The 19,460-nt window shown below is 39.7% G+C and overlaps 1 protein-coding gene across 9 annotated transcripts in view; it reads right to left on the minus strand.

The window, feature by feature from the left end:
• The window catches only part of erbin (erbb2 interacting protein), a 117,597-nt gene that overhangs the window by 79,871 nt on the left and 18,266 nt on the right, over positions 1–19,460 (minus strand). For all 9 annotated transcript variants that reach the window (XR_009807796.1, XR_009807799.1, XR_009807798.1 and 6 more), the window contains exon 2: positions 9,136–9,201. The gene's annotated coding sequence lies outside the window, so the exon portion shown is untranslated. The remainder of the gene's footprint in view (positions 1–9,135; positions 9,202–19,460) is intronic.

A 19,460-nucleotide genomic window follows, 5' to 3' on the forward strand; every position in this document is an offset into this window, starting at 1 on the left:
CCCACGTTGCCTCTTCGGGCTGTGCCCGGCCGGACCCCATGGGAACAGGCCCGGCCACCAGGCGCTCGCCATCGTGCCCCACCTCCGGGCCTGGCTCCAGAAGGGGGCCCCGGTGACCCGTGTCCGGGCGAGGGAAATCTGGGTCCATGCTTTTTCTTCTTCATAAAGGTCTTCGAGCTGCTCTTTGTCTGATCTATCACTTAGAACCTGTTTGCCTGGGGAGACCCTACCAGGGGGCATAAAGCCCCCGGACAACATAGCTCCTTGGATCATTGGGACACGCAAACTCCTCTACCACGATAAGGTGGCAGCTCAGCTATAGTTACATTAATCATTAGTAATAGTTTTGAATGGCAGGGTCCCTGCTATCACATGTTGATACAAATATAACATTTACATAACAAAAATCAACTACAGGCTTTGCCAATGTTGTAATAAATTAAGCATGAGTTGACTTGAAACTGTTTAATGTATATACATACATATATATACACATATATATATATATATATATATATATATCATATACATACACACATACATACATACATATATACACACACACATATACATATATATCTTTCATTTTTTTTGTTTTCTTTAATTTTAAGATACAATATTCCGCAAATGTATACTTATAACAATTTTATAGACAAATGATGATTTTAGTAGCTGCAAAGAATAAGAGGGCACGAAATGTTATCTTCTTCTTGGGGGGCGCAACAAACAAATTGAGAAGCACTGCATTAGTATTAAGCTTTGTTTGACTGATTCATTAGAACTCAAAGATGCAAGAAAGATATGAGTTCGGTCAGAGTGAAACCACCGAGACTGATGAGGAAGCTACTTCACGTTACTAGCGTTTAAGGCTGCGACGGAGGGCTTGTGATGCAGGAGATCACAGATGGTCAAGAAAAAGACAGATGCACAACATCTGCTTTGTGGTTTTTAATGAGTAATGTATTTTATGTAAGAACACACTGCTTCTTAAAAGGAACGAAAACAGAGTAAAAAGGTACGTATATTGTGTGTTTTCTTCACGTTTCAATAAGCAGATTGCAGCATTACACAACATTGAGGTCACAGCAGCACGTTCATGCAGACAAATGCTGCTTGCCAAGTGGAAGAGGACCTTGTTCATCTAAAGCTTTGTTACTAATGGTCATTTTGGTCTACCAACCAACAGCATGAAACCGCTTTAGGACATACCAGCTGGGGTGACAGCATTTGTTAGTGAGAAAATCAACTTGCTGTTTTAACCACATGGCAGAAGATGTGAGTCTCTCCTGTGACAAAGCGGACCGTCCTCACTTAGCGTAAAGAGCTGACCTCAGCTCTGCGTTGGCACAACTTATTTAATCTAACAAGTGTGAAACGAAAGAAGACATCACGAGGCACTTTGTAGCCAAGCGTGGCAACACTTCTATCAAATGTAGATGAATGAAAGCACAGCGGCTATTGTTGAGACCACAACCCCTCTCAGAACTTCCTGTCGCCGCTATAAAGTCTACATGTTGTCTTTTTCAATACAAGAGCGCACATAGATATGAAACCATATTGTTATCATCACTAGGACTTGAAACATAATACTAGCATTCATTCTTGTGGCACAGATATGCCAATCTACAGTGGTGGGTGTGACTACAAGGGGGTGGCGGCATGCAGGGCGGGGAACTTTAGTGACTGCCCAGTAAGGTCCTGAAGATGGTGACAAGTAGGGCTGGGCGATATGGCATTTTTTTAATATCTCGATATATTTAGGCCATATCACGATATATATCTCGATATTTTGCCTTAGCTTTGAATTAACACTTGATGCATATAATCACACCAGTATAATGATTCTATGTGTCTACATGAAAACATTCTTGTTCATAATACATTATTATATGCTCATTTTAAACTTTCATGCAGTGAGGGAAATCACAACTGAGTAAATTGACCAAAGCTGTACTTACTAAACAGTTATTAAGCAGTGGCACAAACATTCATGTCATTTCAAAACAGAAAGTGCAAGACTGCCAGAGACATTTTAAAACAAGCTGAATGGGTCAAAACAGACTGAGGCACTCTACAAGAAGGGACAGAGCCACCTCTACTTCCTCAGGAGGCTAGGATCCTTCAATTTCTGAACAAAGATGTTGAAGATGTTTTACGAGTCGGTGGTGGCGGGCGCCTTCTTGTATGCCGTGGCCTGCTGGGACAGCGGGCTGAGAGTGAGGGATGCAAACAGACTGGTCAAGCTGGTAGAGAAGGCCAGTAACGTGGTGGGAGTGGAGCTAGACTCTCTGGCGGTGGTGTCAGAGAGAAGAAGTCTAGCAAAACTCCTAGCCATTATGGACAACACCTCCCACCCACTACACTCGGACCTTGCGGAGAGAAATTGCACGTTCAGTGGAAGGCTCAGACTCCCAAAATGCAACAAGGAACGACAAAGGAGGTCCTTCATACCGACAGCTATCAGACTGTATAATGCATATGTTCCTTCTTGACTGCACTTAAATGTAGAATATATTCATATTATTCATATATTATATATATATCAGTGGTTCTCAACCTTTCTTCAGTGATGTACCCCCTGTGAACATTTTTTTTTAATTTAAGTACCCCCTAATCAGAGCAAAGCATTTTTGGCTGAAAAAAGAGATAAAGAAGTAAAATACAGCACTATGTCATCAGTTTCTGATTTATTAAATAGTATAAAAGTGCTAAATATTGCTCATTTGTAGTGGTCTGTCTTCAACTATTTGGAAAAAAAGATATAAAAATAACTAAAAACTTGTTGAAAAATAAACAAGTGATTAAAGTATAAATAAAGATTTCTACACATAAAAGTAATCAACTTAAAGTGCCCTCTTTGTGGATTGTAATAGAGATCCATCTGGATTCATCGACCTAATTGTAAACATTTCTTCACAAAAAAAGACATCTTTAACATCAATATTTATGGAATATGTCCACAAAAAATCTAGCTGTCTACACTGAATATTACATTTTCTTCTTTTCACAGTTTATGAACTTACATTCATATTTAGTTGAATTATTATCCAATAAATATATTTATAATGGATTTTTGAATTCTTGCTATTTTTAGAATATTTTTAAAAAATCTCACGTACCCCTTGGCATACCTTCAAGTACCCCCAGGAGTACGCGAACCCCCATTTGAGAACCACTGATATATATGATGTATATTATATTATTTATTATAATTATTGCCTATTGTGAGTTAACTGTGGTGCTGAATTTCCCCCGGGAAACAATAAAGTACTTTCTATTCTATTTTATGAGTGCACTTTTGAGCATGATGTCACCAAGATGACATATCAAAACAACGTAAATTAAAGTGCACTTTTGTTACAGAACGCCACTACAATAGTTTAAAACAAATAAAGCGCACTTTTGTGCATGATGTCACACAAGATATTTCAATAAATGTCAAATAACAATTAAGCTGCATAATAGGAAATCAAATAGTGTGTGTCGTTCGCTGTGTGGTAGGTACCTGTGGACATTATCTCCTTATGTTGTTGACTATTTTTTTCATATGGTGTTGATGTGGAAATGGTTGCCTCCAGCTTTTGTTGGTGTGGCACCGAATGGAGATGTTGATATGTGGAGTAAGCACTCTACATTCTCTAGCGGGTGACTTTTCAAATGATGCTACATATTAGCAGTATTGCTCCTTTTTGTAGCAACGCTTTTGCCCCACACTTGACAAATTACGGTTGTTTGTTTGACATATTCCCGCTTGAAGCCAAACCACCGCCAGACGATGGACCCTGTGCTGTCTTTCATGGGAATTAATTCCTCCTTCATTTGGTACCAGATGCGCACCTTCTTTTCTCTCGTATCACCACACGCACCACATTAACATTACCCATGCCGATACTTCTTTGCTCCGCAAGGGCGTATACGTATGTGACGTATGTAAAAAGGTGCGCTTGCTGGCTGTGAGAAGGAGAGACAACAAAGAGTGGGAAGAGCCTGTAGTGTAATGCCCACAGCTAAAAGCAACTGCGTGAGAACGTATACTCGAATATCACAATATAGTCATTGTCTATATCGCACAGAGACAAACCCGCTATATATCAAGTATATCGATATATCGCCCAGCCCTAGTGACAAGTGATTTTTAATTTGAACTAATCAAAAGCTCTACTGGGACATAGTGTGGTAAACCTACTGTATTTACTCTCAACTGGTTTGGATAATGAGATGCACCCAGAATTAATTTTTGGTAGCTTGATTCCTTCTAGTAAGTTGGTTTAACAAGCAGACTGGAAGCTAACACTTGTGCGTAAGCATCACCATCAACATGGTGGCTGTACCATCGCTTTATTTGTGGTGAGCAGTCACAATGAACGGGATTATTCCCAAAGCAGCAAGAATTTTTGCGTGGACGAAAATGGTATTTGTAGCCTTTAAAAACAAGTTAACACCAACCCTGGAATTGTTGGCTGTCACAGCCTCTGTGGGCTTACAGGACAACGAAGCCCACACCAAGCAGCTATTTGTCACCTGGGGGCTGAAACGAGACGCCCAGTGTACTTGGAGCTAGTTTGGCAGGTGCATCATGTCAGCGGGCCTCCAGCACAACCAGGTAGGGCCCTCCTGTTGTCTCTTTTACTACTCGGACTACATCGTTTTCCTGAGAAGAAAAATGCTGCTTCAGGCAGGACTGTCACGAAAAGCAAGCCACATTCCCACACACTATTTTTCTTAATTCTCCAGTTTCATTTTTCTATGGCTTTTGTGTACAAGTGGTTTTTTTTTAATAAACTTTGGAGAACTCCAGGCAAGAGATCTCAAAACACAGAAAGTCAAAAGTTAGCATTTCCCTTGTGATTATAGTTAGATATTTTGCTGGGTTACACAAAAATGTGTAACACAATTTCGTAACACTTTGTAGAGTGTCCAAGGAATTTTCTGCAAATCCAAATAAAGGTGCAGAAGTAGTCATTTATTTTCACTTTGGTCGTTAAACTTCATTTGCATTGGGGTCCTAGTAAGGCTCAGTTACACATCCGATTCAGTGATTCATGCTATTGGCACTTCTGGACACAGTCTCGAGTGTAACATATGCAGTGTTTTTCCTCCAGGTTTACAGCTTTGGGTGTGTAAGGGTTTGGACTATCATTGACACAAATACACGCATAGTGTAGCAGACTGAACTGCTATCACCTTTTTACATTTACATTTCACATTTTTAGACACGTGAACACTGCAATGTTTTGTGTGGTTAAATACCTGAGTTTGTGAAAATATAGTGTCAATGTGTTAAAGTTGCAATTGAAGCAATTATTAATTATTGAGTCAATTTTAGGAATGATGTTATCAAAAAGCGCATTCATAAACTTTTTTTTTTTTTTAACTTAGACTTAGACAAACTTTAATGATCCACAGGGGAAATTGTTCCAAAACAAAAGTAAACACATTGAGCACCCCTAACTTGCCCTAGACTAGGGATCCCCAAACTTTTTGAGTCGCGCGCTCGCCTGCGGCGCAATGTCACGTTATCGATGGGAAAATGCATTTTTAATATGATTTGCCTGAGTGGCTAGGAGGCCCAGAGAGTAACAAGCGATAATAAATGAATTGGAAAGAACAGATTAAAAAAAATAATTAAAAAAAATACATATATACATAAGTATAATTATTTTTATTTTTTTTTGGACTTCACGCAGGTCGGATTTTGGACGCTGGTCATAGACATTTACAGTGTAAAGTAGTTCAAATTGTATAGTGACCCCCAGTAAGCAGGTAAACAAATACAGCGTGAGGAAGTTCACAGATCGGCATTTAAAGTTAAAGTACCAATGATTGTCACACACACAGGTGTGGCGAAATTATTTTCTGCATTTGACCCATCACCCTTGATCACTCCCTGGGAGGTGAGGGGAGCAGTGGGCAGCAGCGGTGGCCATGCCCGGGAATCATTTTTGGTGATTTAACCCCCAATTCCAACCTTTAATGCTGAGAGCCAAGCAGGGAGGTAATGGGTTCCATTTTTATAGTCTTTGGTATAGAAACTTACTTAAGTTGCTAATTAACTGACAGAGTAAAGCTGTCGAAAACATAACCTCATTGAAGAAGGTAGTAATTGCAATTCTAGAGTGGGAGCATTATTTGATATCTAAATCGGCATTCCGAAACTCAAACTTGCATTTTTTTTCTGAGACTGCGTAATTAAATAGACCCTACTATCAATTTATGCAACTAGTGGCTTTTTTCAAAGAAACTTCTAAATTCGGCAGAACACTGGCACTAAACCTGCAGAGAGTAGTTATTCTCAGGTATTTCTATGTTAACATTTTCTCTTTACACTATTTAGTTACACTTAAGGATTTCTTACGTATTCCTTATTTTTGCACTTTAATTCTAGGAGGTTAGTATTAAGTTTTTAATGTGACTTTAGAATTTTGTTTACATTGAGTGTTTTCCATGCTTGTGTTGACATTTCCGTTCCATTCTGCCTTGACAGCTGAGGAATTTATAATTATAACCAGAGGAAGATTATATTTTATATAAAAATGTTTACATTTAATATATTTTTCTCCTGGTCCTTATTTTCGATATGTCATAAAAATATCAATAATGATCAATATCGACCCATATAAAACACCTGCAGTATATTGTGACACAGTTTTCAGCCAAATGGCTCAGTCCCAGCGTAGACAAACATGGCTTCTGTCAGTCGTGGGTGAGTTGCCTGCACGAAATACCCAGCTAACATTACGCGGGAAAGCATAAAAACCCACTAGCCATCAAACCTCAACAGCCACCCTGGAAGTAAGCCGCAAATACATTTTTTTGATAATTTTCATGGCGGCTATGTCCGAAAAGTGCAAAAAGCCTGCTAAAGACGATTCTAGGGCCAAGGTGATCTTAATTTTCTTCCTGGAAATAAAACAATCGCATTGCAATGCACTAGCAAATAGCTAGCCTCGTCGCTTTTTTCATTAGCGGAGCAACTTGCCCGCTCAGGTGGGCATTGAAAGAGGAAGACAGGCCATCGCTTTCTTCCATTTGATTTGTGTGTATGTCCAAGCAGGCGAAACTGTCAATCATGGACGCCAAGGCGTGATAGAAAAGTACCCGGACAAACTGGATTGCTTCCCCCCACGGCAAGACACCATCGCAAGCAGATCAGAGATAAAACAATAGAGCTAATTCAGTGATACACTTGACAGAGATGCAGAAGACACCGCTCCCAACATCGCTGAAGACACTAAACCTCTCGGCAGCCGACCACCTGTAGCCATGATTTGTACTTCTAAACCGTCACTATTTCTCGGATGTATGAATGGTAGCAAAATACGACTGATCATCACACTCCTGCACACACTGATAGATGAGATTAATTTATGATTTATGGACGTGATATTAGCCCTACCTCAGTAATTATGTCGTATTTTGTTAGGACAAATCCACAGCTTCAGTTTGTCAAATCCACGTTTGTTTGAGTGTTTCTTACCCTCAGGAGTGCATAAACTACATTTGAAAAATAATAGATATAAATAACTTATCAGTGTTAGTAGGGTTGGGCGATATATCGATATGCACGATATATCGCGGGTTTGTCTCTGTGCGATATAGAAAATGACTATATCGTGATATTCGAGTACAGTGTTTCCCACAGGTCAGGCATCTATTTGTGGTGGTGTGGTCGGGCGGCGATGAGGTTGGCAGCGGCGGCGGCGATGACCAAGAAGAACGCTGAGTTGGAATATAATTACAACACTTTATGTACATATTTATATAATATTTACATATTTATATAATATGTAACTAACTACAAGCTCCATTCACAGACAGTCCCATTGCTTTTATGAGCGGTCAAGCGAGTCAAAAGCCAGAACAAAAATATTAAATTGTTTTTTTATTTTTATTTGTGGCGGCCGAAATTCTTTCGTGGCGGGCCGCCACAAATAAATGAATGTGTGGGAAACCCTGGAGTGTACTTTCTCACGCAGTTGCTTTTAGCTGCGGGCATTACACTACAGGCTCTCCTTGCTCTTTCCTGTCTCTCCTTCTCACAGACAGAAAGCAAACCTACTTACATACGTTACGCCATACGTCATTTACGTGTACGCCGACGTGGAGCAGAGAGGTATCAGAATGGGTAACGTTAGCTGTGGTGCTAGCAGAGCCGTGCGAGTGGTAATACGAGAGAAAGAAGGTGCGAATGAAAGAAAAAATAATTCCCAAGAAAAACAGCCATCCTCTGGCGGTAATAAGTCAAGAATGCGGCACAAGCGTTGCTATAAAAAGCAGCATTACTGCTAATATGTAGCATCAATTGAAAAGTGACCTGCTACAGATAGAAGAGTACTTACTTCGCACCTCAACACCTCCGTTCGGTGCGACACGCCCACACCATCGAAATGTCGAGGCAAACATTTCCACATCAACACCATATGAAAAAAATTTAATTTAATAACGTCCGTAGTAACCTACCACATAGCGAAGGACGAACACTATTTGATTTCCTATGATGCAGCTCATTTTTATTTGACACTTAGGACTTCTCTGACAATCTTGCACTTTCTGTTTTGGAAATGAAATGAACGTTTGTGCCGCTGCTTAATAACTGTTTAATAAATACAGTTTTGGTCAATTGACTTAGTTGTGATTTCCTTTTCTGCATGAAAGTTTAAAAGCAGCATGTATTAATGTAGTATGAAGAAGAATGTTTTAATGTAGACACATAGAATCATCATACTGCTGTGATTATATGCATCAAGTGTTAATTCAAGTCCAAGGCAAAATATCAAGATATATATCGTGTATCGCGATATGGCCTAAAAATATCGAGTTATTAAAAAAAGGCCATATCACCCAGCCTTAAGTGTTAGTCTTATAAAGCAGTCGGTTATCAGCTCAAAAAAAATATTGTGTATCCCTAAAGACAAACATGAAGAGCCGTGGCGTGGTGGAAAGCTCGCTATGCAGCTGTGGAGCGTGCGCACGTACACACATAAAAAAATAATTACATTAACTTGAACTTCTTGCTACAGAATACTATATTGTATACATGTATGGGAAAAACTGGTATTTGTTTACAAGAACCGATACATCTTTACATGTAGATTTAGCTAATTAAATTAAATCAATAAACGTGTGTTGACATACCTTGTCATCAAGGACCTGGACGGCCTGTGAGCGACTGGTAAAGATCCAGCAGGGACAACTCCTCTACTGAAAAACACAAAGCAGAAGACAACATGAGTCATGGTAAATACATGCATGTGTTGTCATAATACCCCAGTATTGCTTGTACAAGACACCAAAGCCTGACGGGAGACATAGCGTCACTTTTTTTTTTGTGAGGCCAAACATCGCCAGTTGATTGAGCAAACAAGAAGCAGCGAACAGATAGCGTAATTTACTGAAGCGGCGGACGAAGACGGGACAGTGCAAGGGACATTTTGACGTATTCATCGCAACTCCCAATCAGCTGAAAACACTCGTCAGCTTCTGCTCCACTTCCTCTTTAGTGCTTTTCAATCTTGACAAACAAGGACTTCCGTCGCCCACACGCCAAAGACCTAAATAAAGCGTCAAGTTTCATAGGGTGGGGGAGGGTAAGTACACGCCGAGGTCAGACAGCAAAAGTAGCACTTGTGCATTGTTCATGGGAGTCGTGTTGATTATTGGCCACAATGCTAATCATTAGGAATAATGACAGATGATAACTAGGCCAAAGAAGTAAAGCCATAGTGACACTGGATGCTCAGATGGACAACAGACCACCTAGTCAATGGTGATCATCTGCTGTCATTACTAACATACGGCCAACATGAAAATAGAGCAAAAACAAATCTATAAACACAAGCTGGTGCTTTCACTAATCATCGTAAGCAAATGGCAAATGGCTACCTGCCACAGAAGCTTCTTGTCCAGTCATCGTGTTTCAGAGCCGCTGGCTAGCATCGGTATGTTGAGGCATGTCAGAGCTTTGTTAAAAAAAAACCCCGCCCAGGGTGAGGTCATAAATGATAAATATTAGTGAGGGACGTGCTGTCTGTGCTCTGCCGGCTGGTGATGGAAACACGGTTTAATGAGGAGTTCATCTGGGAGTGAAAACTGAACACATCAAACGTTCAGCATTTACAAAAATGATGATGCTGAGAGAATTACTGTAGTCATTAGATATGTTTAGAACTGTGCTCTGTAGTCATGTAGTGGATCCTCGCCTAAAAGCGATTCAGCATTTGCACCCATTCACAGATTTCTGATATAAAATTAGTTTGCCCATTTGTGCTTATTCTCTCCAAAAATAAACTGTTTTGTCGCAGAAAACGTAAATCGACCCAAACTTGATTAACATTTTCAAATACCGTATTTTCGGATTATAAATCGCTCCGGAGTATACGTCGCACCGGGCGAAAATGCGGAATAAAGAAGGTAAAAAACACGTACACGTCGCACTAGAGTATAAGACGCATTTTGGGGGGAAATTTATTTGATAAAATCCAACACCAAGAATAGACATTTGAAAGGCAATTTCAAATGAATAAAGAATAGTGAACAACAGGCTGAATAAGTGTACGTTATATGACGCATAAATAACCAACTGAGAAGGTGCCTGGTATGTTAACGTAACATATTATGGTAAGAGTCATTCAAATAACTATAACATATACAATATGCTATACGTTTACCAAACAATCTGTCACTCCTAATCGATAAATCACATGAAATCTTCTTCCTTGATGTCGCTTCTAAACAACTCTGCCAAATCCAAAAGGTATGCGCCCGCTTCCCCTTGTTGTTTTCTGCTGCATACGTCCATCTTGTAATCTGCCGTACATGATTTCCTTTTCGGTACAATTTTTGTTCAGCAATTCTCAGTTTTTATGAGTTACCGCCAACGATGAAATGATACATTTTAATAGCTATGGCAGTAGCATATAGCATTTAGCAGTTAGCATTCCATGACCCACAATGCACTTCTGCCATGACCCTACCCCGCGGAATTCTTATTGGTTGACATGTATGTGACGATTGCTGACGTAAGTGTGACGATTGCTGACATTTACTTTGTCTCTTCGGCAAATGGGAAAAATAATATTATTTGATGTTGTGTAATCTGCAGTACATGATTTCCTTTTTGGTGCCATTTTTGTTCAGCCCTTCTCAGTTTTTATAAGTTACAGCTAAGAATTGAAATTATCCATTTTAATAATTACGGCAGTAGCATATAACCAATAGCAGCTAGCATTCCATGACCCACAATGCACTTCTGCCATGACCCTACCCCGCAGAATTCTTATTGGTTGACGTGTATGTGACGATTGCTGACGTGTGTATGACAATTGCTGACATTTTCTTTGTCTCTTCCGTGAATGAGATAAATAATATTATTTGATATTTTACGGTAATGTGTTAATAATTTCACTCCAGAGTATATGTCGCACCCCCGGCCAAACTATGAAAAAAAACTGCGACTTATAGTCCAAAAAATACAGTATACGATAAAGCATGAAATGTACAGCATGCATGTATGATGCGACATCAGTGTACAATGTGAGAGCCCTGTATTGCTGCGGCAAGACTAGCTTCTACATACAACTTTCTTGCAATCCGGTCTTGAAGGGGTCATAATTATGATCTTTTATTTGTTAATTTAAAACACTTCCTTGTGAACTACATAACATGTAATGGTGGTTATTCAGTGAAAATGTTGCATGGATTTTGTTTTACAGACCAATTTTCAAGCCACTTTTTGGCTCCCTTAGAAAACAATTAGTTTTGAGAGGCAGAGTTTATAGATGCAAATGAACCCCTCCTCACCATGTCCCTTCACGCTGAGTAAACCTTCTTCCCGCCCGGTTTTGCTGTTTTTTTTGTGTTGTTTTTTTTAGCTTTCTTGCTTTTATTTTGCACAGTTTCATGGACATTGGTGACCACCAACCATCTGTTTTGAGTAGCTTTTACCACAACACAACATCCCAGATTAAATAGCAAGACCAGCAGGCTCATTGTGTTTTGCTGTCGGCACGACAAGGAGACTATGCGGGCAGAAGACCAGAAGGAAGCAGCCAGGTCTGTAACTATACACTAAGGTTAAACATCTACAGAGTCTGGATCTCTCCAATGCTAGAGCCCGGACGTACTGTATAGGTGTATATTAACAATAAAATGATTTCCTATTCAATATCATGTTCATAGGTCCACTCCACTGTTGCTTCAACCCCTTATAAATAATAAAGGCTAAAGACTATGAGCTACACTACAAGCTACTTCACTACTGTAATAACGGATTATATTACCAACTGATCCATTGCCAAACCCAGCAGGCATTGATCTAATTAAAAGTATTTTTCAGGAAAATCTATTTTTTGCTTGAGGACAGTGACGCTGTTGTCTAAAATTTGAAGGCTAAGCAAGCTACACAATAAATTGAGCTAACAATGCCAATTTATCATTCACACAATTCTTCTAACCTACCATTATTACTTACCGATTAATTGTCCCCTTCATTGCCATAAATAGTAGATTAGATTAGATAGTACTTTATTTATTCCGTCAGGAAAATTAAAATTTTCAGCACAATCCCATTCAAGATCAGACAAACATTACAGGGAGACAGAACAGGATCGCTGACGGGTCTGCCGGCTTCCAGCGCCCCTTACAAAAAAGATGACATACAGGTAAACAAGGGGGGCAAGTAGGCAAAGAGCCCGCCATTAAGAGTAATTTTTTGGAACATCCATGTTTTTGGTTCGTGAAGCAGGACTCTTCAAAGCTGTTTGCACAAACTTGGAGCAAATTGACGACAGTTGAAAGCACATTGCCACGAATCATAAAAGTAAGGCAATGCTTACTTCAGACAAGGCTGAAAGTTTATGTAGTGACATGTGTTGGTTAAAGGAATCAACAACAGAGCATTTTCCTTCATTGGGTGCATGAAAAATTTGTGAATTAAAACCGCGCCTACGTAGACCAAAAATGGCGTACTCACGCAAAAATGTTCAGCTAAATTTTCATCATATATGGATAATCAGCAGACGTCGCATATGGAAAAACGACACACCTGGCGAAAATTCCAAACGGCTTGTTTGGGGGAAGCACACATACAGTACATACACACACACACATACAAACGTGTAAATATATATATATATATATATATATATATATATATATATATATATATATATATATATATATATATAGATAGATGAATAGATAGTAGGGGTGTAACAGTACGTGTATTTGTATTGAACCGTTTCGGTACGGGGGTTCCGGTTTGGTGCGGAGGAGTACCGAACGAGTTCCACACGAACATATGAAGTAACCGCCTATGCTAAAGTCTTAACAAGCTGCTCCGCTTTGTTCTACCTCCGTCTCTGTCTGTACACAGCACCCTGCATTGTCCCTCCCACACAACCGTCTGATTGATTACAACCGTAGCGGTAACAAGCCAATCAGCAGTACGTATTCAGAGCGCATGTCGTCAGCGCTTCAACGTTGAGCAGATATGTGTTTAGCAGGGGTGCAACGGACTCTCCCCAAATTATACCAAACACTTCCAAGTCAACTACTTTCTAAACATCACTATGCGCGCGTTGACCTTCTAGAAACAAACTGCAGCTCAGCTCACTAGTAGTCCTGGTTTGAGGAGAAGAATAGTTAGCTTTTAGCGTAACGTTAGCTAATTTTGCGGTTTGTGTGCATGTGTGTTACGGACAGTGTTGATTGAGGTGTGTTGAAACAGCAAAAAAGGACATTATATTAAATGAAGAGTTTCTGTCTCCGATAGTGTATATAATAATGTAAGTGCATCATAAAGCCTACATGAACTGCATGGTGCTCAGGGATGAATAGTCTCTCTTATTGCTATTGTACAATTTTTTTAGCAATAGTTACATTAATCATTAGTAATGTAGCAGCCTAGTTTTGAATGGCAGGGTCCCTGCTATCACATGTTGATACATATATAACATTTACATAATAAAAATCAACTACAGGCTTCCCCAATGCTGTAATAAATTAAGCATGATGAGTTGACTTGAAACTGTTTAATGTTGCACTTTTTATATGTAGAAGAAAAGTTGTGTCATTTTATTTCATCTAAGCAACAACTTGAGGGAGTTTAATGTTGATTAAAGTGGGCAAAATTATTACAGTGTTCCCATTGTTAAAAGGATCAAGCCTTTGTTTACAAATTTGGTAAATAAATAACCCAAAAATGTATATTTTGTTGTTTTCCTACTGTACCGAAAATGAACCGAACCGTGACCTTTAAACCGAGGTTAGTACCGAATCGAAATTTTGGTTTTACACACACACACACACACACACACACACACGGATATATCTACAATACCTCCACATTGTGTTTTAAACATTTTCAGGACTAGATGTAGTAGCCATTTATGCTATCAACTCGACCCAAAATACAACACCGTCTGACGTGATGCAATCGTGAATCAACTTCTGTGTGTACAAAAGAACCAGACCCCTTCAATAGTACATAGCTCAGATTAATTATGTCAAATATAAATGATGAAAACACATGCTGCTTGATTGGTGGACTTTTGACTTTAAAGCAAGGGAATGCAGGGGGTTTCTCTTTATTTTTATTTTCAATAGATGCCAAAAGTGTGTTCAAGACAAGATGCAGTATCTGGAAGACATGGAGTTTTTTAACAAGATTTGACAATGGTTCTCAAAAAGCAACAACTGTAAAACATTCCATACTACTATTGTCAAATAATTATGATAGTGTAAGGAAAGACTCAACAAGATATAGACATAGTGTTTTCCAGTCCATACCTCAAAATTAGCTTTTTTTTTTTAAGGGGAACATTATCACAATTTCAAAAGGGTTAAAAACAATAAAAATCAGTTCCCAGTGGCTTGTTTTATTTTTCGAAGTTTTTTTCAAAATATTACACCTCCCGGAATATCCCTAAAAAAAGCTTTAAAGTTCTTGATTTTCGCTATTTGCGATGCGACTGTCCATTTCCCTGTGAAGTCATACAGGGCTGCCAATACAAACAACCTGGCAGTTACCACAGCAAGATATAGCGACATTAGCTCGGATTCAGACTCGGATTTCAGCGGCTTAAGCGATTCAACAGATTACGCATGTATTGAAACAGATGGTCGGAGTATGGAGGCAGATAGCGAAAACGAAATTGAAGAAGAAACTGAAGCTATTGAGCGAATAGCTATTGACGCTATTCAGCCAAAGCATAGGTGTACCTAATGAAGTGGCCCATAGCATGGCTGCCTTATTAGCATCGCCGGTAAAATGTGCGGACCAAACAATCAGGACTTTCGCATCTTGTGACACGGGAGCAACTTAAATCCGTCGATTGGTAAGTGTTTGTTTTGCATTAAATGTGGGTATCTAGTTTCAAATGTACATACAGCTAGCGTAAATAGCATGTTAGCATCGATTAGCTGGCAGTCATGCTGCGACCAAATATGTCTGATTAGCACATAAGTCAACAACATCAACAAAACTCACCTTTGTGATTTAGTTGACTTAATCGTTGCAAATGCATCTGCAGGTTATCCATACATCTCTGTGCTATGTCTGTCTTAGCATCGCCGGTAAAATGTGCAGACACCCTGGCAAATTCAATGGGAGTCTGGCGGCAGATTACTTGCCAGTGGTTCAACTTGAATCCCTCCCTGTTAGTGTTGTTACACCCTCTGACAACACACCGACGAGGCATGATGTCTCCAAGGTTCCCAAAAATAGTCAAAAAAACGGAAAATAACAGAGCTGAGACGTGAGCTTGTAACGTGAAAATGAAAATGGTGGGTGTATTACCTCAGTGACGTCACGTTCTGACGTCATAGCTAAAAGACCGATAAACAGAAAGGCGTTTAATTTGCCAAAATTCACCCATTTAGAGTTCGGAAATCAGTTAAAAAAAATACATGGTCTTTTTTCTGCAACATCAAGGTATATATTGACGCTTGCATAGGTTTGGTGATAATGTTCCCCTTTAAAGAAATGTTCATCAAAAGTAGATACATTGTCAGTGCATTCAAACTCCTATTACTCAGTGTCAGTGCCACTTAGACCCATTATTAATGTCTGGCATTAATATTTAAATGGGTTGTACTTGTATAACGCTTTTCTACCTTCAAGGTACTCAAAGCGCTTTGACACTACTTCCACATTTACCCATTCACATACACATTCACACACTGATGGAGGGAGCTGCCATGCAAGGCGCTAACCAGCACCCATCAGGAGCAAGGGTGAATTGTCTTGCTCAGGACACAACGGACGTGACGAGGTTGGTACTAGGTGGGGATTGAACCAGGGACCTTCGGTTTGCGCACGGCCACTCTGCCACTGCGCCACGCTGTCCCTATATATTTAGCTTTTTAGCTTTTAAAAAAGCCCATCGCCATGCCTTTTCTCCAAAAAGTTAAATGACAGTGTTGCATTTACTTTGCCTACCACTTTTTAGGCATTTCAGCAAGTGTTCCCAGAATGCTACAGTAAGGAGTTAATGTAAATGGTAAGTCGTTACAGGCAAGGAGTATGGATTATGTATTGAGGGAATTCTTGGAACCCCACAGACTACTGACGACTAAGCGGTCCGAGGACCATTGCCGCTTTAGGAGATGGAAGTGGTGTTGTTTCGCTGGCCTGACAACTGGGCTTGATTAAGGCCAAGTCTGCAGCCTTTCACATCAGAGGAGACACTTTTGCCCCATCTCCCACTAAAGTAAAATAGTCCATAGCCACAAAACATAACACACATTATAAACTTCTAAAACAACAGCAGAAAAAACAGAAGTGAGCCTACTTTAAAATAAATGACAACTTTTTAGAAAATGCTTAGTGCTTGTCATTAGTTTTTTTGTGGTTTGCTCATTTTTGGCCACTTATCAAGCACACGGTAAGCCAACAATTGTCGCTTGTTTATAGGGGTCATGGTCAGATTTTTTTTTTAACTCAAAACACTTTTTTGTGGTGTACGTAACATGTGACAGTATTTTCTTTTGGTCAAAGTGTTGCATAGATTATGTTTTACAGACCATCTTTAAACTGCTTTCTGACTGCCTCTTTAAGATACGCTGTTTTGTGGACGGTCCTATTAACGTGACTCCACTTTGACAGCGTCTTTTTCCCGTTATCCATGTTGTAGTTTTAGTGCTTCTATAGAAAATCTAAAAACAGATACAAGTTCCAACTAGCCATAAAATTTTTATAAAAAATGGCAAAAGTGTGGACTACAATGGCAAACTCGAGCAAATCACTTTTAGTAAATGTCTATCATATATTGAGACTTGCCCTGATGTCACAATTGGGAAAAACGTCACGAATGTGGAAAATTCCAAACTAGGGCTGACCGATATGGCCTTTTTTCACATCTCAATATTTTTAGACCATGTCACGATACACAATATATATCTCGATATTTTGCCTCAGCCTTGAATTAACACTTGATGCATATATTCACAGCAGTATGATGATTGTATGTGTCTACATTAAAACATTCTTGTTCATACTACATTAATATATGCTCATTTTAAACTTTCATGCAGAGAGGGAAATCACAACTACGTCAATTGACCAAAACTGTATTTATTAAACAGTTATTAAGCAATGGCCCAAACATTCATGTCATTTCAAAACAGAAAGTGCAAGATTGTCAGAGACATTTTAAAACAATCTATGAGTGCAGTTTTGTGCATGTCACTAAAATGATATCAAAACAACACGAAATTGAAGTGCCCTTTTTGTACAGAACGCCACTACAATAGTTTAAAACAAATAAAGTGCACTTTTGTGCATGATGTCACAAAATATTTCAATAACTGTCAAATAAAAATGAGGAAATCAAATAGTCCTCTTCCTTCACTATGTGGTAGGTTCATGTGGACGTTATCTTCCTCTGTTGTTCACAATTTTTTTCATATGTTGATCTGGAAATGTTTGCCTTGGGCATTTTATTGGTGTGGCACCGAATGGAGATGTTGATATGCGGAGTAATCACTCTTCATTCTCTAGCAGTTGACTTTTCAAATGATGCTATATATTAACAGTAATGCTACTTTTTGTAGCAACGCTTTTGCCCCACACTTGACAAATTACAGTTGTCTGTTCGACATATTCTCGCCCTAAGCCCAACCACCGCCAGACGATGGACCCTGTGCTGTTTTTCTTGGGAATTAATTCTTCCTCCATTTGTTACCAGATTCGCACCTTCTTTCTCTCGTATTACCACCCACACCACAGCTAACGTTACCCACGCTGCTACATCTCTTCTCCGCGAGGGCGTGTGACGTTGCATGCACGACAGTATGTGATGTATGTAAGAAGGTGCGCTTGCTGTCTGTGAGAAGCAGAGACAAGAAAGAGTGAGAAGAGCCTGTAGTGTAATGTCCGCAGCTAAATGCAACTGCGTGAGAACGTACACTCGAATATCACGATATAATCATTTTCTATATCACACAAAGAAAAAACCCGCAACATATCGAGTATATCGATATATCCGGCCCAGCACTATTCCAAACGGCTCCATAGAAGGAAGTATGAAGGAAGGCAAACATTTTTTCTAATTATCTCTGCAATGCCTCCATGGTTTGATTTGTAATTTTGGGGGGTTTATGTAATCCCAAATACCCAAAACAGGTACAAATAGGTAAGAAAGTTGGTCTTGCATACTGGGTCCCCTCTAACACATTCAAGAAGTCAACAGAGCTCACATGAAGCAGACGTCCCTCACTAGCTCAACACACTAAAGAAGCCAACGTCTCTTGCTAGCTCAACACATTAAAGAAGCCAAGGGTGTCAAACTCTGGCCCGTGGGACAAATCAGGCCCGCCGTGTAATTTAATTTGGCCCTTGAGGCAATATCAATTTAGCATTAGAGCTGGCCCGCCGGTGTTATACAGCGTCGGTGCCGCTGTAACACCGCATTCACCGCTAATACTCATACTTGCCAACCCTCCTAAGTTTCCCGGTAGACTCCCAAAGTTCAGTGCCCCTCCCGAAAATCTCCCGGGGTAACCATTCTCCCGAATGTCTACCGATTTCCACCTGGACAACAATATTGGGGGCGTGCATTTAAGGCACTGCCTTTAGCGTTCTCTACAACCTGTCGTCACGTCCGCTTTTCCTCCATACTAACAGCGTGTCACATATTTGTGGCTTTTACACACACACACACACAAGTGAATGCAAGGCATACTTGGTCACCAGCAATTCAGGTCACACTGAGGGTGGCCGTATAAACAACTTTAGCACTGTTACAATTTTGCGCCACACTGTGAACCCACGCCAAAAGAGAATACCAAACACATTTCGGGAGAACATCCGCACCGTAACACAACAGAACAAATACCCAGAACCCCTTGCAGCACTAAGACTTCCGGGAAACTTCCAGCAAACTGACCAATAATTAACGTTTTATTCATGCATTTTCTCTTGCTACTTCAAGGCTTGAATGTTTGGTTCATTCATTATTGTT

This window comes from Nerophis ophidion, linkage group LG08 (assembly GCF_033978795.1).
Source record: "Nerophis ophidion isolate RoL-2023_Sa linkage group LG08, RoL_Noph_v1.0, whole genome shotgun sequence".
NCBI lineage: Eukaryota > Metazoa > Chordata > Actinopteri > Syngnathiformes > Syngnathidae > Nerophis > Nerophis ophidion.